The sequence below is a fragment of the Phascolarctos cinereus genome, unplaced genomic scaffold (genome assembly GCF_003287225.1).
Source record: "Phascolarctos cinereus isolate Bilbo 61053 unplaced genomic scaffold, phaCin_HiC Scaffold_5;HRSCAF=322, whole genome shotgun sequence".
NCBI lineage: Eukaryota > Metazoa > Chordata > Mammalia > Diprotodontia > Phascolarctidae > Phascolarctos > Phascolarctos cinereus.
The window spans coordinates 45,810,031-45,836,470 of NW_027555958.1; the positions used below are offsets into that span (position 1 = coordinate 45,810,031).

General features: G+C 39.9%; 1 pseudogene; it reads right to left on the reverse strand.

Moving 5' to 3' along the window:
* Positions 1 to 16,043: 16,043 nt before the first annotated feature.
* On the reverse strand, positions 16,044 to 25,671 carry LOC110216634 (etoposide-induced protein 2.4 homolog; annotated as a pseudogene).
* Positions 25,672 to 26,440: the final 769 nt, after the last annotated feature.

The following is a 26,440-nucleotide window of genomic DNA, read 5'->3' on the forward strand; positions in this document are numbered from 1 at the left end:
GCAAGACAATCTCTGTTTTCAAGGAATTCACATTCTAATAGTGGTGGACAACACAAGCTACAAGTCAAATAGAACTGTCCTGTATTTCTTTCCAAGCAGGGTTTAACACGTGTTCTTTAATGTTTATTAATAAAATCATGTCAATTTCTGGTGTGGAACCATTTGACAATGCCAAGGACTTTGGTGGCAAGAGCTTTCTTTTGCAGATCTTGACTGGCTGTGACTGCCAAGGAGGTATCTGCAAAGGAAGTTGACAATTTCCATCTCCACTTTGAATTACTTCCCTTGACAATGTCTCCTGGGGCTGGTCTAGAAGCAGGGCCAGTAGTCTCGGATAGGCTACTGCTTCCAGCACTTTGGGGCTCCGTTCCCTGTTCATAGCAGTTGGCCGGCATTTGACGGTTGCATGGATGATGGGCCCCTTTTCCACAGAGGCTGCTTCACCCCCTCAATTTTGGCTGCAAGGTCTAAGCTATAAGCAAGGCTGGTAGTAGTGGGGTCATGGTTATTTCTGGAGCTTTGGGGCTCAGGGATACTGGACTTTCTCTACCAGGGTTTTAAGAGAGATGGTGGTTGGGATGGTCTGGACCACATGGTACATGCTTTCCTCTTTAGCAACCTTGCTACTTCAGATAGGCTGGCTTGTTAGCCCCATGGATGAAAGATATCTCCTCCAAAAAAGTTAAAGCTCTGAGGCAACTGGTTCCTTCTCTGAATGTAATCCTTTTAGTGTAGGATGCTAGGGAGCTGCTTCTGGGAGAATTGTTGGGATTAATGTGTGTGTGGACATTCAGTAACTACTTATGTAGTTTCTAGTTGGTCCATCAACCCTGAGGAGGTTTGGGGGAGAAGTTTGATTGGGAGGAGACTTTTTTTTATTGGTAGCAAATATGTAACTGTCAGTGTTTTCAAAAGGGCTGGAGTTAGCTTTGGCCATGTCTTTGGATTGAGATGATTCCTTTGCTCATGATCAATGAGTCTATGCAGTAAGGAGGTGAGAGTCTTGGGGCCTCTTTCTCTGCCTTCCCCACCATCCCTCATATGGCCCCTCAAGAAAAGGGCCTGGGTCCTTGGCCTTTTCATTCATTCCTTTTCATTCTAGGTACAGAGAATGGAGTTTTCAACCTTGGGAGTTTCAAAAGCCAGGAGTACTGGGAGTCCAGGCATGTAGGCCAGGTGTTACAGCTAGGTGAGCATCGAGGCCTCAAGGAACACAAGGGATTCAGCTGGAGTGACCTTTGGGGCTTTAGCCCACAAAATCTGGAAGAAAGACTTTAGATTTGAACTTGGTGGGATCAATGCCATTTAGGAACTGAGCTAAATTGTGAGCCTAATCCTTGCCAAAGACTCAGGTGGTATAAAGTATTATGTCCCCAAGTGTTAAGGGGAACGCTTGTAGATTTGTTCTTGCTTTATCTGTGAAGTAAATATCTCTTTGTAAGAGCTAATTGATGCTAATTGATTAAATGGAAATAGGGTACTCATCACTGGCTCCCTAACAAATGGGGAGAATCAGCTGTTGAGGGCTTGAGGTAATGGCAGAGAAGATACTCACAAATTCCTCAAGGTATCTGAGAACCCTGAGAGGGGAGATGTAACAGGCCTAGTACTGAGAGAGGCCAGAGCATGCATAGCTAAATTATGAAAGATGGTGGTAGAAGATTATGAGCAACATCACCTCATAAAAGAGCAATACTCAGTAGAGAAGACAGATATTTACAGAAAGCCTGGGGACAGACTCAACTAGGGCATCCTGAGGGCATTTGACTAGAAGGAGGACAATAAAAAATGGAAAACATTTGTTAAGACTACTCTAACAAATGATTTTCCTTCTTAATGACAGTGGAGCCACCATATTTGGACAGTAAAATGAGGAAATACGAATGATACCAAAGAAAACAAAGATGGGAAAAGCAGCTGGATCAGATAAAATTCATTCATCTGGTTTTGGAACAGAAACACAGTTACAACCACCTCTCATAAAACTAGAGTTTATTGATAATATAGAAGCCATGAGTGTGAGCCTCTCTCCAACAAAAAGGGTACAAAGAGATGTCTTTGCCTGTCACACCACTATACCCAAGTCCCTGTTTTGGGCTGTCTTGGGAAATGAAGCCACTTGTAGTTGTCATCCAAGAAATCAGCCATCTGTCTAAATTATAGATAGAATAATCGAATGGCTTGAGGTGGGCAGAGGCTGTGTGGCTTTAGGGAGCTAGAGCAATCTATATAAATACCAAATTTATGGTAAATAGACTCCCAGGTACCTTTGAAGACACCAATCATGAGCAGGTCAGATACACACAAACACAGGGGTTGGTTAGAAAGCCTTTGGTGTCAGGGGCTGTACTCATCAATCCATTCTAGGTGTTTTTTTTATCTCAATACCCTGCTTATCCATTTGGGTGAAGAGTCTAGGTTCAATTAGTCTGTATCACTAAACATCCATTTAACAGGCTTTTGCTGGATGTTATATAGTTTTCAGGCCTTTGAGGGATCAATTTTCAACACATTGGAGATGAGAGGATAATAAATGCTAGGAAGAAGCCATGGGTCTTATTAACTTTAAAAAATAAATTTTTATTAATATTTTAAATTTTATATCATGTCATTTTTCTGCTACATCTTTTCCCTTCTACCCTCTCAGAGAGCCATCTCTTATAACAAAGATTTTAAAAAGATAAAGAAAAACCTTTTTTTTAAAGCAAAGCCAATCAACACATTGAAAAAGTCAGAGATTATATGTTATGTTCTACTCCCATGGACCCCAACTCTGCAAAGAACAAAGGGACGTATCTTCCCATATCTCCTTTTCAGAGCCAAGTTTGGATATTATAATTTCACAACATCCAGTTTTAGTGATTTTCTTGGTGTCCCCCCCGCCCCCGCCACATTTACATTGTTGTAGTTATTGTACGTAGTTTTCCTGGCTCTGCTTATTTCACTGTGCATCAGTTCATGTAACTCTTTTCATCCTTCTCTGTATTCATTGTGTTTGTTATCTCTTTCAGCACAGTAATAGTCAATTACATTCATATACCACACTTTGTTTAAAAGATCTTTAGTCATTTCCTAATTGATCCAATTCTTTACTACTCTAAAAACTGCTGCTTTAAAAATGTTGTTATTGGCCTTCTTAGGGCATATGCCTAGCGGTGGAATCTCTAGGTTAAAGGTCATGGGCATTTTGATAATTTTATTTGCATAACTCCAAATTGCTTTCCAGAATGGTTGTATTAATTCACACCTCCAACAACAATGCATTAGCACACTTGTCTTTCCTAAGTTCCTCTAACACTGACTTTTGAAACTGTCTTCTGGCTTCTTAGGGTGTAGAATGTTGTTCTAATTTGCATTTGTTTTGTTATTAGTGATTTGGAGTGTTCTTTTTTGTGTTGTTAATAGTTTATAATTCCTCTTTTGAGAACTGTTCATATCCTTTGAGCACTTATCTATTGGAGAATGGCTTTTATTCTTTATAGATTGCTGTTATTTGCCTATACATCTTGGATATCACATCCTCATTAGAGTTATTTGATACAGACTCCCTTCTTCCCCTCCCTGCCCCCGCAATTAACTGTTTCCTTTTTAATCCCAGATGCATTATTTTTGCTTATACAAAAGCTTTTCAATTTTACATAATAAAACCGACTTATTTTATGTTTTGTAATTGTCCCTATCCTTTGTTTCATTAAAAATTAAACAGTCATCCACTTTTCTTTTCAATCAGAGTGGCTAAAGGTTTATCGATTTTGTTAGTCTTATTAAGGAAACAGTTTTTCGTTTTTTCAGTTTCATAAACTTTTTTAAAATTTCCAACTTATTTATTTCTCCTCTAACTTTCAAGATTTCCTCTTTAGTGCTTGTTTTGGGCTTGTTAATTTATTGACTCTAATTTTTAAAAATGAATATTCAGTTCATTAATCTTTTTTTTCTGTCTTGTTAATATGTTTTGAAGGTAGAATGTTGTCTCATCTTCATCATTGTCTTTCACAAAGTTTGTTAATTATTTCTATGATTTGTTCACGGACTCACTTACTATTTAGGATTTCATCATTAAATCTCCCGGTAGGTGTGTGTCTTTTGTTTGTGTTCTCTGAATTGTTACTATTTTTGTTGTGTTATACTCTATAAAGGATGTGCTTAGTATTTTTGCTTTTTTACATTTATTTACAATTTCTCTGTGCTCTAATGCATGTTTTAATTTTTTTGCAAAAGTGCCATTAGGTGCTGAGAAATATGTATATTATTTGGTAGTCCCATTCAAAAGACGCCATAAATGTTTTAGTTCTTAATTCTCCAACATTTTATTCAATTATATAGTTATTCTTTTGTTCATCTTTCTGTCAAATCTGTCCAACTCTGAGAGAGGAATGGTAAAGTTTCCTATTATATTACTATCTATGAGTTTTTGTAAATCAGATAGTCTTCCCCTTATGAATTTATATGCATGGCATTTGCAGCATGTAAGTTTAATACTAATAATGGTTGATTGCCTAATTTTCTTCTGAGCATAATGAAATTTTTTTTATTTAGCTTTATTAAAAATGTGAATTCTAAAATTGCTTTGTTTGATAACATTTTTGCAGCTCCTGATTTTTATCATTCACTTAATGCCTCGTAAATTTTGCCTTTATAAGCAACAAGTTGTGGGTTTTGTTTTCTTATTCAATCTGTTACTCTCATTTTATTGGGTTGTTGTTGTTTGTCCTTCATTCTCGAACAGGACCAATGTTGAATCGATTCACATTTAAAGATATGAAGGAAACAAACATTTCCTAAGTGCCTGTTATGTGCCAGGCACTGTACTAAGTGCTTTACAAATATTATCTCGTTTGATCTTCACAACCCTGGGAGGCAGGTGCTGTTATTACCCCAATTTTACAGTTGAGGAAACTGGGGCAAGAAGTGGCTAAGTGACTCGACCAGGGTCACACAGATAATAAGTGTCTGAGGCTGGATTTGAACTTGGGACTTCTTGACTCCAGACACAGCATTCTATCTGCTGTGCCACCTAGATGCCTTGGCTTATGTTTTTTTTTTTCCCATTTATATCTTTAGTATTTTTTAAAAGGAGTTTTTAAAATCGCCCTTTCACTTTTAAGTATAACCATAAAGGAAGGTGGACTGGTCATCTACTGAGAGTGAGGGATAACCAGTGGACAGCCCACATACTCCATTGTTATCCATATAATATCAACAAATCTAAAAGAGTGGACTCCTTGTGGAAAATTTACGGTGGGGAGAAAATTTTTGGATAGACAAGAGCTGCTCATGATGGGAAAGTATGGGATGGATTATGATCTATATTATTGGAGAGCATAACAACTCCCCCTCCCCACTCCCAGCATTAGACCATATATCATTGAAGTAGGCATCTAAGTGAAGTACCATGAGGCCCCAGGCGAATGTTGATGGAAAGGCTAAAGGGAAAGAGGGAAGAAGTCCAGAGCATAAAGGCTTGGGTGGACTGCCAAATAGAGGCTCTGGCCATCCAAGGGGAGACAACATGAGGTCCCTGGGAACCTGGAAGGATCTCCCAGAAGGGGGAGAAAGGCACACCAAGAGCAGAAGAGTAATCAAGCATAGAAAGAGTACAATACTTTGGGAGTGGAGAGCTTAGCTTGCCACCAGTAATGTGACTATAGATAATATACTTTTAACCTTGGTTTTCTTTTCTGTGAAATACAAATAATATTGTCTGCTTATACTACCTCTCTCAAAGAATTATTGGGGTTTTTTTTTAACTGTAAAGCACAATATAAATGGGAAATCATGGAATTAGAATCACAGAGGTGGAAGAAGCCTCAAAGGTCACCTAATCCAATCTCCAACTGAAGCATACTCCATTATGGTTCACTGCCTCATTGACTCCCACTATTAGTACCTATCTGTGCCTTCTCAGCCAGGGCAATTCTTATCCATGTCCTTCCATGATTGTTCAGAGAAAAATATCGAGAGACTAAAGTGACAGATAATGTATGTAAAGTGCTTTGCAAATCTTTAAAGCAGTATATAAATGTGTGCTATTATGCAACCAATTTGCAAAACTCCTTTCTTTAGGGTTTATAATATTTCATTGATAATAGGATCATTGATTCTTAGAGTAGAAGGGACCTTAGACATCATCAAGGCTTCTTCACCTCACTTTACAGATAAGGCAACTGAGGCTCAGATTGGTTAATAGATTCGTCAAAAGTCAAACAGCCAGCAAATGTCTGAATCTGGATTTGAACCCAGGTTTTCCTGGTTCAAAGTCCAGTGCTCTAGGCATTAGACCACACTGTCTATGTGTTATCTCTCACTCTTACCACAATACCAAAACCAATTCATCCTTTTCTCTGACCAGGCATATTCTTGGCAACGTCCTTGGTACCATATCTCACATGCCAGTCATTAGTAGTGGCATGCTATACACTATACGCTACACTTCTTTCCATCATCCTCCAGATCCCTTACAATTGTGATTCTCATTTGCAACCATATAGCATTACCATCTTGCTTTATTCTTTATTTTCCCAGTGCTTGGCACATAGCACTTAAATGCTTTTTCATTGATTCATTCATTCATTAGAGAATAATGGGGCTAAAGAGATGGGGTTTTGCAACAGCGAGCAAATTGGGATCAATCAGTTAATCAATGAACATTTGTTAATAGCCTACTATATGCCAAGCACTGGGGATACAACTACAATAAATGAAACCATTGGCACCCTCAAGGAGCTTACATTCTGCTGGAGGAGTTAACAAGGACATATGAAGTCCATTTGGAATAAATATAAAGAGAATAAGCACAAGGTAGTTAGAGAGAGGGGGCATTAGAAATTGAGAAGCATCAGGAAACACTTTGCCTAGAAGGTGGCACTTCAGATGTGTCTTGAAAGAAGAGAGGTTCTATGAGACGGAGGAGCAGAGAGGAGTGCCTGCCAGGCATGGGAGATATTGAAATGGCTGCACAGTTTCTCAACTGGACCTCCTCTTCAAGCTCTTCGTCCAGTTACAGTGGTTGTTCAAGACACAAGTACTGACGAACAAATTCCAATAGGTTGTCTGTCCATCGGTGGTGGGACCCTTTATCTACTTTGTTTCTCCTTTGTGAATTGGAATGTAAAACTCTTTTTACTGACAATGGATTTCATCAAGGATGCCCTGTAGTATTCCGGGCTCCTGCAGTCAGCACAATGTCATCCACAGCCAAGAATATCATTAGAATTTCTCTGTCAAAAGGGAGTTCCTCATCTTTTTGGTTTATATATACATATGATATCATAATCACACCATATCATATCATATTATATGTTATCACATTAAATTTCATTACAATATACTGCATTGTAATATTTTGCATTATGTCATATTACATTATTATTAATATATAGGTAGTACAGTTAATTGGGTGCTAGGCCTGGAGTTAAGAAAAATTATAACTCAGACACTTACTAGTTGTGTGATCTCTACCTCAGTTTCCCCATCTGTAAAATGAGGAAGGGTCGCTAGGTAGGTGGTGCAATAGATAGAGTGCTATGCCTAGAGTCAAGAAGACCTATACTACTGAGTTCAAATCTGGCCTCAGACACTTACTACCTGTCTAACCCTGGACAAGTCACTTGACCCTATTTACCTCAGTTTCCTCATCTGTAAAATGGACTGGAGAAGGAATGGCTAACTACTCTAGTATCTCTGCCAAGAACACCCCAAATGGGGTCATGAAGAGTCTAAAAGGACTGAACAACAGCACAAAAATGGGGATAATAATAGCACTTACCTTCCAGGGTTGTTGTGAGATACGATGAGATCATATTTGTAAAAACTTTGCAAACCTGAAAGTACTGTATGAATGCTCATTATTATTAAATATATTTGTAAATGCTTGTTGATTAATAATGTAGGTGGCACAATGGATAGAGCACTGGGCCTGAGTTCAAATTTGGCCTCAGACACTTACTATTTGTGTGACCCTGGGCAAGTCACTTAATCTGTCTGCCTCAGTTTTCTCATCTGTGAAATGGAGATAATAATAGCACCTACCTCCCAGGGTCATTATGAAGATTAAATGAAATAATAATTATAAAGTACTTATTACAGTGCCTGGAATATAGTAATTGCTATATAAAATTTAGGTATTATTGTTATAATGATGTGTCATATTAATATAATTTATGAATAATAACTATAATTTTGGTTTCATGTGAGTTTGACTTGCGTTACTATATGTGTTATTATATCTACATTCTCACATAATCAGCAACATCTGAGAATCCACAAAAAGAAGGGTGGGAGATGGGATGGCTGGTGAGGGCAGCTGGCTTGGGTGGGGCGTGAGGTAGGGGGCATCTTTTGTTAAGTTGGGTTTAGAGGTTGAGATTGAAGCTTATCTCCTCCCCCAACATAAATCATCTCCCAAGATTTGTGACAGGGTTTTCTCAGGGTTTGTCAAGGTCATTCTTATCTTCCCTAATGTTTCACCATTCACTCAACACATTTCCTTTTGCGTGTTGTTTTGCATGCGTCTGGGGATTGGAGGGGGTTGGGGCGGGGGGGGGGAAGGGGGGAGACTGGTTTTCTGTTTTGTTTCATACAACTATTCTGCCTGTTCCCAAGGTTCTTAGTATTGGTTTTGAAGGATGATTCAGAGACACTAAAGGGTCTTGGTTCCAAGAAGATAAAAATATCACCACCAAATAGTTTGCTCTTGATGATTAAAAATGAACCTCTCTTCAAGAAAGCAACAACTGCTAACCAGGAAGGATGACCCTTCTTGGGTGCACTGTCTCAGCTTCAAGGGAATTTAAGTGGGGAGGAGCAAATCTATTTATTTATAAGAAGGTGTCAAGTACGGCTGTACTATTTAACAAATAGTAACTTGAAGGATCCAGTGAAGACCAACAAAAATTTTTTTGAGCGCTAACACAGTCTCCTGTGTTGGATCATCATGTCTCATCAGCCACACGTGGATGTACCCCATGACTCTCTTCTCATCTCTCTCTATACCCTCTCTCTTGGCAATCTCATCAGCTCTCATGAATGCAATCATCTCTACACAGAGGACTCCCAGATCTGTACCCAGCTCTAGTCTCTCACTGGCTTTCTAGTCTTGCATTTTCAACTGCCTTCTGGATATTTCCAGTTGGATGTCCCACAGCCATCTCAAACTTACTAAAACAGAATTCATTATCTTTACCCTCCAAACCCATTTCTCTTCCTAATGTCTTTATTTTTTTGAAGTCCCCACAATCCTTCCAGTTACCTATGTTTGTAATCTAGGGTCATTCTTGATTCCTTCCTCTCCTTTGCCTTTGATATCCAATAAATTGCCACAGCATATCTCACATCTATCCCCTTCTCTCCATTCGCATGGAGAGTGCAGGCCCTTATCCCCTCTCACCTGAACTATTGTTCTCCCTGCCTCCAGTCCTCTGCTCTGTAATAAATTATCCTCTACACCGCTGTCAAAATTATATTCCTGAAGCTCAGGTCTGATCATATTATTTCCCTATTCAAGAAACTTCAGTGGTGTTCTAGACAGCAATTAGGAAGTTTGGAAGAGGGGAGAGTTTTAAGGAGAAGATAATGGCTTTAGTTTTGGCCATTTTGAGTTCAAGATATCTATGAGACATCCAGTGTGAGATGTCCAAATAAGTGTTGGAGATGTGATATTGGAGGTCAAGAGAAGATAGGACTGGATAAATAGGTCTGAGAATTATCTGCATACAGATGATAATTGAATCCATAGGAGCTGATGAGCTCACTAAACTAACATAGAGGGAAAAGAGAAGAGAGGAGAAGAGAGGAGAAGAGAAGAGGGGAGAAGAGAAGAGAAGAGAAGAGAAGAGAAGAGAAGAGAAGAGAAGAGAAGAAGAAAGAAAGAAAGAGAAGAAAAGAAGAGAAGAGAAGAGAAGAGAAGAGAAAGAAAGAGAAGAGAAGAGAAGAGAAGAGAAGAGAAGGGGAAGGGAAGGGAAGGGGAAGGGAAGGAAGGGGAAGGGAAGGGAAGGGAGGAGGAGAGGAGAGGAGGGAGAGGAGAGGAGAGGAGAGGAGAGGAGGAGAGGAGAGGAGAGGAGAGGAGAGGAGAGGAGAGGAGAGGAGAGGAGAGGAGAGGAGAGGAGAGGAGAGGAGAGAGAGAAGGAGAGGAGAGAGGAGAGGAGGAGAGGGGAGAGGAGGGGAGAGAAGGGAAGGGAAGGAGAGGGAAGGGAAGGGAAGAGGAGAGGAGAGGAGGGAAGACAAGAGAAGAGAGGAGAGGAGAGAAGAAAGGAGAGGAGAGGAGAGGAGAGAGGAGAGGAGAGAGGAGAAGAGTGCCCAGGACAGAGTTTTGGGGGAACACCACTACTAGTGGGTGAAACTTGGATGAAGATCCAGCAAAGGAGACTGATAAGGAGCTCAGATCAGGTAGGAGGAGGACCTGGAAAGAGCACTGTTGGGAAAACCTAGAGAGAAGAAAGTATACAGGGGGTGATCAACAGTATGGAAGCCTTCAGAGAGGCCAAGAAGTGTGAGGACAGAGAAAAGACCATGAGATTTGGCCATTATGAGATCACTGGTAACTTGGGAGGGAGTAGTTTCTGTTAAGTGATGAGGTCGGGAGCCAGATTAATGAGAGTTAAAAAGAGTGAGAGGATAGTAAATGGAGACATTTGTTGTAGATAGCTTTCTTAGAAAGTTCAGCCATGAAAGCTAGGAGAGGTATGGACTGAGAGCTAGTGGGGATGGACAATCAAGTGAGAGTCTTTTTTTTTAAGTATGATGGAGACATGGGTGTATAAGGATGGGGGAGACCTAGATGTGTTGTGGGCAGCAGGGAAATAGCCAATAGAAAAGCAAAGTTTGAAGATTAGTGAGAGAGTGTGGATGACAGAAGGGGAAGCCGCTGAGGAAGATGGGTTGGAATATGACAGGGGTGAGGAACCTACAGGCTCGAGGCCACATGTGGCCCTCTAGGTTCTCAAGCATGGCCCTTTGATGGAATCCAAACTTCACAGAACAAATCCCCTTAATAAAATGATTTGTTCTACAAAATTTGGACTTAATCAAAAGGCTGCACCTCATGTGGCCATGAGGTCACAGATTCCACCCCTGGAGGATCACTTGTGCATGCAAAGGAGTTAACCTTCAAAAGGAGAAGGGCTGTCTCTTCATGTGAGCCTGGAATGACAGAGGTAGTCATCAAAGGCATTTCTGCGATGAGAAGAGGAGGGAAAGGGGAGAGGATGAAGAAGGCACTCTTGGAGAATGGCTTCTATTTTTTCAGTGAAATATGAGGCAAGGTTCTCAGCTGAAAGGGGGAAGGGGGGGGGAGGGACTGCAAGTTTGAGGAGGGATGGAAAGGTTTTGCAAAGTCATTGTGGTGAGTAGGATAGTGGAACAATTAGGGAGGTATAAAAGGGATTGCCTTGTTGCAGAGAGGGCTTCTATGAAGCCTCTTGGGATCTCCCAGGTGCCAATGCTTTCTCTTTCTTGACTTAAGTTTTATGTATTTTTCTGTGCACCTGTGGAGATTATTTTTTTAGTTTTAGATCCTGAGCACCCACATGATCCTTGTATGTACTAAATTTTTTTTTTGTTATTGTTGTTATTTTAGGCAATGGGGTTAAGTGACTTGCCCAGGGTCACACAGCTAGTAAGTGTTATGTGTCTGAGGCTGGATTTGAACTCAGGTCCTCCTGAATCCAGGGCCGGTGCTCTATCCACTGCACCAGCTAGCTGCCCCTATGTACTAAATTTTAACAAATTTTGTTGAATTGAGGCAAATTGAACTGTTTACCATCTTCTGTAAAATGACTTTTTATAGTTTCTTTACATTTCCTCTTTAGCAGTTTTCTTCTATCTTGTTTCACTGCACCAGCCCAGACAAATTGTTCTTGTGACTCACCTAAGGACATACAGCTAGTAAGTGGCAGAGCCAAGATGCAAGCCTGGGTTCTCTTTTACCATACATTATACCTTACACTACATGCATGCTCTGAATCCCCGTCTGGGCTTCTCCTCTAAAGTTAGAACCAATTCCTTCTTTGGGGAAGGGTTAATCTTTCACCATCTTAAGTGTGTATAGAATTTTGTTTGGTTTTGTGATGGCTGGATCTTGTTTCTCTGGGTCTTCTCTTACCTATATTTGACATGCCTTGAATCATCAGGCACCAAAGTGACTCTTTGGGGAGAACAAATTGGGTCCATGTGGGCATAGTAGGGTTCTGAGAGTTTAGCACAAGGCTTGGCAAATTACAATCCATGGGCCAAATTTGGCCTGCCATCTGTTTTTGTATACCCCATGAACTAAGAACGGTTTTTACATTTTTAAATACTTTATAACACCTAGTTTAGTAGCACACAGTAGGTACTTTTTAAGTGTTAGTTGACTTGGTGTAACTTGATAATAGCAGTTTATCATCATAGCAGTAACAATTTTTCCATCTGCTACTAACTGTACCACAGCTGCTTTCAGTGAGCCCACAGAACAGGAACTTACATCCTAATAATTTTATTCAACTACAAAAATGTTTTGACCATTTGACTACTGTTCTATGGAATAGTAAATATGAAAAAATAGTAGTGGGATAGCAGCCTCAGACCATTTCTATCTGAAGTCCTTGGAAAAAAGGAGAATGAGATAATGACAATAATATTAATAATAACAATGATAATAATTAAATTTATACAGCACTTTTCATGTCACGGTTCTACCTCTGACACAGATTACTTGAATGACCCTCAGCAAGTCACTAAGTCTCTCAGTGTTATAGATAACTCTCTTAAAATTATAATTTATGGAAAAGGAAGGAAACAGGCATTTATTAAATGCCTACTATGTGTCAGTCGGGGTGTCTGAGGTGTGCAGGGAGGACTGGCACCTCTAGTATGAGGGTTTGCCAAACCTTCTTCAGAGCTGCTCATCTACCTTTGGTGTCCACTTTCACCCAACTTTCACCTATGGCTCTAAGAAGTTGTAGCATGTGCAGCCGCCAAGCTGGTATTAAGGTGGTCCTTTGTTTCCATAGGGAGCTTGGGTTTATCAAGGCAGTTTTGCAATTTCCTGAAGGCAATACGGCCTACTCTCCTGTTTAAATCCAGGTCAAAATCACTGTCTATCTATATGTCTATTCCAGATATAATACTGATTGGAAGCTAGGTGGCAGTGAGAAGACCATTGGATTTGAAATCAGGAATCCAGTCTCAGACACTTACTAGCTGTGTGACCTTGGGCAAGTCACTTACCTTTGCCGGCCTCAGTTTCCTCATTTGTATAACAGGAATAATAACAGCACCTATCTTGCAGAAGATCATGAAGATTAAATGCGACAATACTTGTAAAAAGCACTTTGTAAACCTTAAAGTGCTATATAAATGCTAGTTATTATTATTATTATGCACACATTTCCCATCCAAAATGTGTGGCATAATCTGGGGGCTATAGACATTCTTTATTCTTTGGGTCTTTCTTGTATGGCCAAGGTTTTGATCTCTTCCAGGAAACTTGGCAATGTGCTCGGGCTTGTAACTAGGACAGCGTCATCCACAAACACCTCACCATGTATAGAAAAACTCTCTTTAACCTGGGCTGAATGCCTACTATAACTCTGGCAAACACCTTCGGTGAATCTCTCAGTTTTATGCCTTGCCTGATGCTCATGATCCACTGAACCAGTCGTTGAAGATTTCTTCTGTGGTATCTTTGAAGTAATCTTGAATGATATTGATAAAGGCTTTGGAGATCCATTGTTGGGAAGGAGCCTTTAAGGCAATGTTTTGTTCTATTGAATCAAATGGGTTTTTTCATAATAAAAAATAAGACATTATATTCTCTACTTAGTTGAAAAATGGTAAAGATATAACCCAGTGTTGAACATCTCTTTTGAAAGCTTTTACCCTACTAATACCCTCATTTGAGATGTCCTCAATTAGAGTATAGATGGTTTGTGTAATATTTCATTTATATGGGAGATCAGGCAAATAAATTGGTGGTTGTTGATATCATCACAGTTACCTTTTTTGTGTCTAAGATGTTGCCCCTACACTTTGGGAATCTTTCACTCCTTCGGATACCTTAAAAATTGATTTTTTTTGCACTTTCATAACCAGTGATTAGCACATAGTCAATTAATAAATGCATATGGACTTGATTTGATTTGTCTCTTCCAGCATGGTTCTTTTCTATTTATACTTGGTCCAATCCAACTGCTTTTCCAGCATGGTACAACAGAGGCTCCTTTTTCTGGCTTTTTCCACTTATTACACCTTGTGACCCTGGGTAAATCACTCAACCTCTCTGAGACTTAGTTTCCTCATCTGTAAAATGAGGAAATTGGTTTAGGGGATTTCTAAGATCCTTTCTAGCCTTAAACCTATGATCCTGTGATTCTATTTTTCTTCTCTTTAGTATCATGTCTACCTTCCTTGCGCATATTTGCAGGATTATAATGTTGGGGTTGCAGTGTGATGGTTCCACAGTCCTTGAGGATGAAAACCATTTGTTATAGCAATTTTTAGAAATCTTTCCCATTTTTATGCAAATGGTTGGGATTCCATTTTCATCCTTAAATGTCTTCAGAATGACTTTGTTTGATTGGCTTATCTGTCAAGTTTTCCTTAAACTGGTTTTACCCTACAGTGCTTTTTTTCCTGATTCACAAGATGATATTGTTCATAACCCTTGTTCTTCTTCATAAAATTTACAAAATAGTTTATCTTCTAAACCCCTGTTGCTTCTGACTATCACTTTTCTCTGCTTGGCAGATAAGTTAAATATTTGCTGACTCAGGCAATTTCTGAGCTCTGTTGGTCTTTCTGTTGTGACAATAGGTTTACAGTGGCTAAACTGTATATAAACTTATTGTATACAGTGTTAATGTCATTTCTAATGTCCATTTCCCATTTATCATTGTTAATTCCTTTTTTACATAGTTCAGTATTGAGTTAGTCAATTGTTTGCCATATTTTTTTTCTCATTCTTCTTTTTTGTTTGTTTGTTTTGGGGGCTAAGCAGTGGGGTTAAGTCCTCTGGACTCCAGGGCCACCTGGATGCCCCTTCTCCTTCTTCCTGCTTTTTTTTTTTTTACAGATTCTGATCTTTGCTTTGACAAGTCAGTGGGTTAACTTTATATAGACAGCTATTTCAGGAATAACTCCTACATCAATAAGAAGTATTTTCCTGTCTATTAGAATAGAGTTTATTTAATTTGTTGTGATGTTATCTGGTACTCACCATGTCCAGTGCTACAGTTTTAATGTCTTTCAATGTACTTTCTGCTATGGTTCCCAATTGTTTGCAGCATCCTTTTAAATGGCTGGATATAACTGGCAGTGGTTTTGATAAAGTGGATTTCAGGTCTCTGGCTCTTTGGATGATAGAGCTATGCCTAGTGTTTAGGGAAAATTTGACTTTTCTTGGCATCCCGTGATAATGATGACACTTGTCTAGAACTGGTACTTCCCCTGCAGATTAGAGAACTTTAAATGAGCCAGTGATAAGAACTCTTTTCTCCCTCTTCCCCTCAAAGAGATGGCCAAACATCATCTCTCAAAACCAACACTTTTGGCTTTTCTCTTTGTAGACCAACTTCTTCAGGTGTAGTGGAGCAGGAGGGATGAAAATCTTACTTGAGTTAAGGGAAACAAAGACAGTGAAGGCTATAGAAAGAAATAACCAGAAATAGCTGGGAGACTCCTTCCTTTATAACTAAGAAACCATCAAATGATTGGATTTATAAAATCCATTCACACAGTGGTGGTGAAGGGGGCGGGGAGGGGAGAAGGAAGAGGATGACACAGGGAGAAAAGCAAAGTATTCAAATCATTACAGGCATGGGGCTGGCAAATGTTAGAAAACAGTAATAGAAAGACCTGTGGCTATTTTAGATTTGCAATGATGCTAAAAATCCTTATATTGGTGTGAAAAATGATTGTGCTCTACTCTTGCAATAGATTTCTACATCCTCATAGAGGATGGTATTGTGAAGAAAGATACTTAGAGTGGGTCCTATTTTCCCTAGAGGAGGAGAAACAGGGAGTATAGTCACCAATGCCTCCCCACCAAATCCATCCCCACTGGAGGCAGTTCAATGGACTGCCGCAGCCTACAGTTTGGCAAAAGATTGGTGTGGTGAAGGGAGCTTCTCTGTAGAGATTGAGCTGCTCAGAACCGACTTATGGAGACTGTCTGGGAAAGAGGCTTAGGAAAAGTTGTTTAGGAAAATTACCAAGGAGAAGAGGCATAGCTGGAAGAAGTATACTTTCCTAAGTGTCTTTGTTTCATTAGCATTTGATGATGAATGGAGAGAAGAGGTTAGAAAGGAAGCAGTCACTGATGACGTAAGAAGACTAACATTGCTTTCAGGATGATATAAGAGGACTAACATTTCAGATAGCTGAAATGCAAAGTGGTAAGGTGATTACTCAAATTGCCTTCCTGTCTTGGATAATTGCTGATGCATTTCAATTCTCTCATTGAACCAACCATACTCAAAATAGTAGAATAAGCAATAAAGGGATATATGCAGGAGATTGATTCATTGGTTAACAAGAAGAGATTCACAAACATTTGCTGGATTATAAAAAAGGGCTGTAGCAAGAGGTGAAAAAGTATGTCAAAGATAATTTTGCTGAAACTTGGGAATGGTTGAGGCTTTCTCCTAGATAACTCGAATGCTAGGTCAATAATACCCTGGAACCAGATGGAATTAATGACTCTACTGAACACAAAAGTGGGAGGGGGCAATAAAGAGAGCGATGAAGATTGAGGTGAGGATAAACTCTCACCAGGACCACACATTTCCATACAGAAAGGGGTCTCCAATAATAAGAAGCAGCTCAAAGACAGCCAGAATACTCCTCCACTGGAAGCACACCACTGAAAGATTCTGCTCACTCTCTGTGACTCACTCTTCTACTTATTTTCCTCTGCTTGCTCTTCTTCAAAGCTGTTTTTCCCTCTTCTGTTAGATGCAGGTGTCCACTTTGGAGATACCCCAGATGGAGTCCTTGATACCCTTGATGGAGTCCCCTGGAAAGAAGCATTTTTGACAATATTGGTCACCTTTACTTCTATATCCCCCTCCTGCATCATTGCCTTGCCATGGTAGAGGGGCTTGTGTACCTCAGTGAAACTATGAGCTATGCCATGCAGGGTTATCCAAGACAGACAAGTCATAGTGGGGAGTTCTGACAAAAGGTGATCCACCAGAGAAGGAAATTACAAACCATTCCAGTATCTTTGTCAAGAAACCCCATGGACAGTATTAAAATGATAAAAGAGATGACATCAGAAGATGAAGCCCTCAGGTTAGAAGGTATCCAACATGCCCCTGGGGAAGAGTGAAGGACAAATACAAGTAGCTCTAATACTAATGAAGTGGCTGGGCCAAAGCTAAAAGGATGTTCAGCTGCAGATGCATCTGGTGATGAAAGGAAGGTCTGAAGCTGTAGAGATCAATATGGCAAAGGAACTTAGAATGTAGGATCTATGAACCAAGGTAAGTTGGATGTGGTTAAACAAGAGATGGAAAGAGTAAACATGGGCATCTTGGGTGCCAGGGAACTTAAATGGATGGGACTGGTGATCACTACATATACCACTGTGGGCAGGAAGAAATGGAGTAGCCCTCATCATCAATAAAAGGGTGAGAAAAGCTGTAATAGGGTATAATCTCAAAAATGACAGAGTGATATCTGTTCAAATCCAAGGTAAACCATTCAGCATCACAGTAATACAAACCTATGCTCCAGCCACTAATGCTGAAGGGGACAAAGTTGATCAGTTCTATGAAGACCTAAAACATCTTCTAGAAATGACACCCCCAAAAGATGTCACAATCATCATAAGGAATCAGAATGTTGAAGTAAGAAATCAAGAGTTAATTGGAATGACATGCAAGCTTGGTCTTGGAGTACAAAATGAAGCAGAGACATATAATAGAGTTTTGTCAAGATAAATTGCTGGTTATAACCAACATTATTTTTCAACAACCCCCAAAATGACTCTACACATGGACATCACCAGGTGGTCAATATAGAAATCAGATTGATTATACACTTTGTGGCCAAAGGTGGAGAAGCTCTATACAGTCAGTTAAAACAAGACCTGGAGCTGACTGTGGCCCAGATCATGAGCTTTTTATTGCAAAATTTAGTCTTAAAGAAAGTAGGGAAAGCCACCAGACCACATAGATATGACCTAAATACCCTCCCTTATGAATATGAAGTGGAAGTGATGAATAGATTCAAGGAACTAGATCTGGTAGATGGAGTGCCTGAAGAGCTATGAACAGAGATTCACGATATTATATAGGAGGCAGCAGCAAAAAACATCCCAAAGAAAAAGAAGAGTAAGAAAGCAAAATAGCTGTCTGATAAGGCTTAACAAATAGCTAAGGAAAGAAGGAAGGCAAAAAGTAAAGGAGAAAGAGAGAGATATACCCAACTGAATGCAGAATTCTAGAGAATAGTAAAGAGAGATGAGGTTTTCTTGCATCAGCAACGCAAAGATAGAAAAAAACCCAGCAGAATGGGAAAGACAATAAAATTTTCTTCAAGAAAATAGGAGAGGGGCAGCTAGGTGGCACAGTGGATAGAGCACTGGCCCTGAAGTCAGGAGGACCTGAGTTCAAATCCGGCCTCAGACCAAACACTTGACACTCACTAGCTGTGTGACCCCTGGGCAAGTCAATTAACCCCAACTGCCTTAAAAAAAAAAGAAAGAAAGAAAAGAAAATAGGAGATATCAGGGAACATTTCATGCAAAAATGGACATGATAAAGAACAAAATAGTAGGGACTTAACAGAAGCAGAAGAGATTAAGAAGGGACAAGAATAAACAGAAGAAAGATCTTAACATCACCAATAACCATGATAGTTTGGTTACTGATCTAGAGCCAGACATCCTGGAGAATGAAGTCAAGTGGGCCTTAGGAAGCATTGCTAACAATAAGGCTGGTGGAGGTTATAGAATTCTGGCTGAGCTATTTAAGATCCTAAAAGATGAAGTGCTACACTCAGTATGCCAGCAAATTTGGAAAACTCAACAGTAGCCACTGGTTTGGAAAAGATGTTTACATCCCAATCCTAAAGAAGGGCAATGCCAAGGAACGTTCAAATTACTGAACAATTGCACTCATTTAACACACCAGCAAGGTAATGCTTAAGATTCTGCAAGCTAGGCTTCAGCACTATGTGAACTGAGAATTACAGAAGAGCAGGATGGTTTTTGGAGAGGTAGAGGAACTAGAGACCAAATTGCCAACATTCACAGGATTATAGAGAATGCAAGAGAGCTCCAGAAAAACATCTGCTTCTGTTTCATTGACTACACTAAACTCTTTGATTGGATCACAACAAAACGTAGCAAGTCCTCAGAGAGATAGAAGTACTACATCATCTTACTTGTCTCCTGAAGAACCTGTCCATGGTCCAAGAAACAGCAGTTAGAACCAAACATGGAACAACTGATTGGTTTAAGATTGGAAAATGAGTAGTGAAGGCTGTAGGTTGTCACCTTATTTATTTAACTCATATGCAGAGTACATCATGCAAAATGTCAGGCTGGATGAATCAAAAGTCAGAATTAAGGTTGCTGGGAGAAATATCTACAGCCTCAGGTATGTAGACATTACCACTGGGATGGCAGAAAGTGAAAACATTTAAAAGCCTCTTGATGAGGGCAAAAGAGGAGAGTATAAAAGATGTCTTGAAGCTTAACATCAAAAAAGCTAAAATCTTGGCAACTGGTCCCACTACTTCTGGGCAAATGGAGGGAGAAGAAACGGAAGCAGTGTCAGATTTTATACTCCTTGGCTCAAAGATCACTACAGATTGCAACTGCAGCCATGAAATTAAAAGACTTGTTTCTTGGAAGGAAAGCTACAGCAACTCTGGACAGCATGCTAAAAAGCAGAGATGTCACCTGGCCAACAAAGGTCTGGATGGTCAAAGCTATGGTTTTTCCAGTAATAATATATGGCTGTGAGAGTTGGACTTTAATGAAAGATGAGTGCTGCTGATTGAATTGTGATGCTGGAGAAGACTTTTGAGGACAGCAAGGAGATGAAATCAATCAATACTTTTAGAAATTAATTCAGACTATTCTCTGGAAGGACAAATACTGGAGTTGAAGCTTAAATACTTTGGCCACATAATGAGAGGACAGGACTCATTGGAAAAGATCCTAATGTTGGGAAAGATTGAAGGCAAAAGGAGGAGATGGCAGAGGATGAGATGGAGAGATAGTGTCATCGAAGCAACAAACATGAGTTTGGATAGACTTTGGGAGAGAGTGGAGGAGAGAAGGGCCTGGTGAACTATGGTCTATGGGGTCATGAAGAGTCAGACATGACTGAACAACTTAACAACGATCCCTATATCACTTTTGCCACCCAAACTATTAATGGTAAGGTGAAAAGAAGGGACCTGAAGTCTTTCATTGCGAAAATTCAGGAAACTCAGAGCCTTCCCAAGTCCCCCTTGGGTTTCCCTGACCCCTCCATCCTCTTCCTTCTGTTCATCATCAGTGTAAATGAAGCAAAGACCCCGGGGGAATTCCAGTGGTGTCTCTTTTCCCTAGTGATCTTCCTAAGTAACAGACTCATCGGACAATCTCCCTGAAGTCTATCTCATTGGCCCATGAAAGTTCCAGCCACTTTCTAGTCAGACAACCCCTGAGGTCCACACTACACCCCCACAGTAGGCAGGTGTGTGTGTATATGGGGCATGTTGTGAAGTGAGTGCCGAATTGAGAGGGCCAATTCTTTTCTTGAAGAAAGATTTCTAAAAACAGATAAATAAATAAATAAAATTTAAAGATAAAAGAAATAATAAAAAAATTTAAAAAGTTAAAAAAAAAGATTTTATGATATAAAAAGGCCCTGCTTCTAAGCAGTCCACAGGCCTTTGGCCTCTCTCATTTCTTCTTCTTAGAACATTCTTTTCCATTTATTTCATGCTATTCTGACCTTTTCCCACCTTGGCATTTAAGTCACTGAGTATCATAAGGGATCTTGTTTTAATTTGGAGGATATCATTGAGTTTTTAAATGAAATTTATTTACCTTTTCATCCTCAAAAAACAGCACTGGTGCATAAGCTCAATTATTTTTATAGTGGTCTTTTTGCAAATAGTTATCATTGGTACTACAATACAAGGTGACCATGTATTTCAAATGGGGCAAGGAATTCATAGAGTACTTCCTTGAGTGACCTTACTTGGTTTTATGTTATCATATATTACTCTGCAATCCTCCAAGTCTTTGACATTCTTTCTCAATATTCTTGTAATAACTTTAGTCTTTTAATCTATTTCTAATCTTAATATTCAGTTCACCAAAATGGGAAATAAAATTGGAAATAAAAAAGGACTTTTCTGGAATCAAAGCTTACAGTGGCTAATGAGAACATATACAAAAAATGGAAAATGCATGCAAAAGAAGTTGTGGCAATGGCCTACTCCCAGTGGAGAAAAGTCAAAATAAAATAAAATTTCCAGAGTGAGGAGGCAAAAATCCCAACAGATACAAACTGAACAAAGAAAAACATGAAACAAGACACAAATTAAGACTTTAAAATGTCATGATGGAAAAGAAAACATTGAATAATCAAAACTATATTTAAAATAAACAATTAAAACATAAAAGGAAAAGGAAAAGGAATGAAATAAAATTTCTTCCTGCCAGCATCCACAAAAACCCAAAGCCATCACTAATAATCATATTGCAAGAGAGGATTAAAATAACCTTTCAAAAATAATAAAGCATAAATCCCAATGACAGAAGAGAAAGCAAAAGGAAAAATAACCTTTGAAAAAATTAATTCCCAAGGATTAGTTCCCCACATGTAAAGGAGTTAAGGGGGTGGTGGGTGTTCCACATAGTGCATGACCATGTGCAGCAAAGTAAAAGGAATACCCCACCTCTGAGTGGCATAAATGTCAGGCACATGGTTGGGGGAGGAGGGATGAGGGTAGGGGCTCTTCTGGGGAGCTGGTCCTTCCTTGGCTCAGCTCTTGATTACTCTAAAGACTCTGCTTAGGAGGTATATGTGTGTGCATGTGTATGTGTACATATATGTGCATATCCACATACATATGTGTGTATGTGCATGTTTATGTATATAGATATGGATATGTATAGATAGATAGATAGATAGATAGATAGATAGATAGATAGATAGATATGTATATAGATACAGATACATAATACCTTCCTTTAGGAGTCTCTGTTTCTTGAGGGCAGTGACTTTTGGTTGACTTAAAGGAGTTCACAATCCATTGTGGGAGACAACATGCAAACAAATATGTACATATAAGATGTGTGTACATATATATATATGGATACATGTCTATCTACATGTCTATATCTGTCTGTCTATCTATCCTGTCTATCTCTCTGTCTGTCTCTATTCTATCTCTTTGTCTATCTATCCTATCTCTCTGTATCTATCTGTCTATCTATCTATCTATCTATCTATCTATCTATCTATAGTTAAGTCTTGTCTATATTAATAGGCCTTTATCCACTTGTGACTTTCATGACTCACCTCCTCTCATTCCAGAAAGTCATACACAAGAATTAATTTATGGGTCTTAGCCAGAGCCCTGTAAGTAAACAGGACTACCAATCCTCTCAGATACTCTGACAAACTTGCTTTGGGGCCCCAGGGAGGAAGCTAATGACTTGTAGTTACTTTGCTATTGTTTTCCGAAAACAATTTGACTTCCTTTCTGATAGCCTCCAAATTCCTCCAGGATGCATTTAGGAGCTGGGAGCCAGGGGAAGGGCTGAGCCCCAGCCAAAGCAGGGTGTACAATGCCATCTGGGTAAGATCACTTTTATGTTCCAAGCTCTACAGCATCTTAAAGGAATGAAGGGCAGGCAGATGTGGGGGCATGACAGATCTGGTCTGGGGGCCATGGGGAGTTACTCTCTTCCAAAGCTTGGGGACTCAGGCTCAGAGGACAAAGCAAACAGAAAGGCTGGTCTTGCCCCAGGGAGTCCGTCAATATTAGCTCGTATCTTATTTGGAATTCAGCCTGAGATGTGGTTGGGTTCAGGTGGGGTTGGGAAGTCACCACCTTCTTATCTCTGCCTGCCACCAAACATATACTTAAGGGTGAATGTTAGGTCCTATTGTCCCACATTGTGCCCATTCCTAGAGACAAACCTCAATAGTGGATAATCTCCTTGCCCTGAATGACTCTATGGATGCCTTTAGCTGACCCATTAGAATGGAAGTTCATTGTGTGTTGGAATAGGAATTGTTTCCTTCTTTGTACTTGTATCCCCAGTGTCCACTATGTTCCTGGAACATAGTAGGTGCCAAGTAAATATTTATGGGGCAGCTAAATGGTGCACAGAGTGAAAAAAGACCAGAAAGAGCAGAGTTCAAATGTGACCTCAGACATTTACTAGCTGTGTGACCCTGGGCAAGTCACTTAACCCCTGTCTAAAACTGGAGAAGGAAATAGCAAATCACTCCAGTATCTTTGCCAAGAAAACACCACAGACAGTTGGTCCATAGGGGTCACAAAGGGTAGGACATGATTGAACAACAATAAATAAGCATTTGCTGGTTGATTGGAGAGTTATACCACACAGCCTTTCTTATCACGTGTGTGATGCTCACAGGGACTTCTGTTTGTTTGGTCCACTTCCATCCTGGTCCTGGGGCAGTGGTGGCGGAATGGTGACCACCATGTCCCAGGTACCCAACTCAGGTAGGGTCAGACCAACATCTGTAGAATGGTCCCATCAGGGGTTCCACTCAAATATGTTCCTGAGAATATTGATTTCTGGATAGGGGTTTAGAAGAGCTCAGAATGGGGTGCTTTGGGGAGCAAAGCAAATAAGTTATCGCATTATAAACAGACAGTGAGCCACATCAGAGGAAGAGTTTCACGACTTTATAACACGACTTGGTCTAGTCATAGTGTGTTAATGATGTTATTGTGAAATGACATTGGTTGGAACAACCTAATGAAGGTTTTGTCTTGACCACAACCTGTTGAGATATTACTTGTTCAGTCATTTCAGTCATGTCTGGCTCATCATGATCTCCTTTGGGGTTTTCTTGGCAAAGATACTGGAGTGTGTTGCAATTTCCTTTTCTAGCTCATTTTACGGATGAGGAAACTGAGGCAAAGTTAAGTGACTTGCCCAGGTCACACAGCTAGGAAGTATCTGAGTCTGGATTTGAACTCATGATGATATATTCCTGATTTCAAGCCTATTTACTATCTACCATGTAGCTGAAATATTACTATAATACCTATTTTTGCAGAACAGGAAACAGGCATAAAGTGGTGAGGGATCCCAAAGGTCCTTTCCAGCTCTAAATTTATGATTTGCTCAAGGTCATCCAATAGTGGCAGACCTAGTTCTAGAACCCAAGTATCCATAAATCCTACCCTACTGTGTGATCTTGCCAATTAATGATTCCGATCCAAGGAACAGCCTCCTTCTTGTAACCCTGTTTGTCTCAGTTTCCTCATCTGTAAAATGAGCTGGAGAGGGAAATGGCAAACCACTTCAGTATCTTTGCCAAAAAAACTCTAAATGGGGTCACAAAGAGTTGGACACAACTGATTGACTAAACAAAAATGACAGCAACCACTTGCCCCTCTAAAAAAACCCAGAGGCAATTCAAATTTATTATTTCTTCTTTTGAAAAGTAAGCAGGAAACTGTAACTTTTTTTTGCAAACTGTTTCTTCTTTCACAACATGACTAATATGGAAATATGTCTTACACGATTACACATATATAACCTATATCAAATTGCTTACCATCTTAGGGAGGGGGGAAGAAAGGGTGGGAAAAAATTTAGAACTCAAAATTTTATAAAAAATGAATGTTAAAAATTGTCTTTATATGTAATTGAAAAAATATAAAATACTACTAAAAATGTAAAAAAAAATAGTAAGCAGGATTGTATCATTTGTGTGAGGAGAAAGACTCCAACCATCTATAGTAATCTCCCATTCCTGAATGAAGAGATCAGAAATGCCTTAGTCATGATTTTATAGTGTGCATGGAGGTTGAACTGTCATCCTGTGTGTTCCTCTGGAAAAGGTCTTGAAGAACGTCATAAGATGAGCTCGCTGACCTATGTCTCAAGAGCCTGATTGCGTTAAAGATGGCTGTTGGCTCAGTCAAATCAGATCTGAATAGCCTGATCCAGCACCATGCCATTGGGAAAAGAATCAGGCCTTGGGTGATTATCCTTCCCATTAACCCAGATCCATTTTGCTTGCTAAGATTTCCTTCCTAGGGACTTAGCTCAAGTCTCTCCCCAAAGAGTCCTGAGTCAAGAGGACCCAGGAGATTCTGCGTGCCTTCAGTCTCCCCAGTAAGACCTCTGAAACTTTGTCTTCAGCACCCAGACAAAGTGAAAGGGTCACAGAATCGCTCAGAACACCAGGGGCAACGTGGGCTGTTCCTTTCATTTTCCGTTTCTTGGAACAGGGTGTCCTGGCAAAGAGCGACTTGTCCAATTTAGCCAGTAGCTGAAAGGGAAAAGATTTAAAAGGGGACTGCTTATGCCTGCAGTGTCTGTGTCTTTACTTACAATGGGGTGCCAAACTGCACTGGCTGAAAAGCATGACCTCAACTGGCTAATTGAGGCTCCAATTACCCAATATGCCCTCCCAGTGAGTCACTGGGGATTTGCTGCTCTTGCAATTAGACCACAGGAGGACTTACCTGCATGCTGCGTGGCTGAGAAGGCATAAGGGGAGATGGCCTTTTTAACATCCGGACCCAAGTATCTTGGGAAGGAAAATGAGATACCAGAGATTCTTAGGATGGAACAGATTTTAAAAGGTCTCCTATATCATCCTCGTACTTCTAGGGAAGACTATGCCACAGACATTGTGGACAGAGGAGTGCATTGCAGCCCAGATTTCTTTAAAGGGTTTGAGGGAGATGGCATTACTTTCTAGGGGAACCCACGATACTACTTAACAAGCTCCCCTGTCAGAAAATTCTTTCTGGTGTCTAATTGAAATCTCTCCTGCCACAGTTTGAGTCAGTCCAACCTAAAGGAAGCGATATTTATGAAGCACTTACCCAGAGGTAGCTATGCCAGCTATAGTTAGGAGACACATGATTTAGAGAAGATGCTCCTGTCTGCATATGACTTAAAGTCCAGAAGGAGGATGAGATGGACAAAATACTGTACTGCAAGTTAGGAACAGATTAAGTTGGAAAGAAGCATGAGACATTTAAGGAAAGAGATTGCTTCTACCTGAGGTAATCAGAGAAAATGTGATGGAGGGGCTAGCCTTTGAAGGAATATTTCAACAGGTAGAAATGGGGTAAAAATTTGAAGGTGAATGTGAAGGGGAGTCTGCTCAAGGCACAGGTTTTGTCTCCCCAACTGGAAGCATGTGGCACTTGTAGACAAGGGAATATGTCTGATCCTTATTTGGTCCCACATAGAACCTAGTAAAATGCTCAGATCACAGTTGGCACTCAA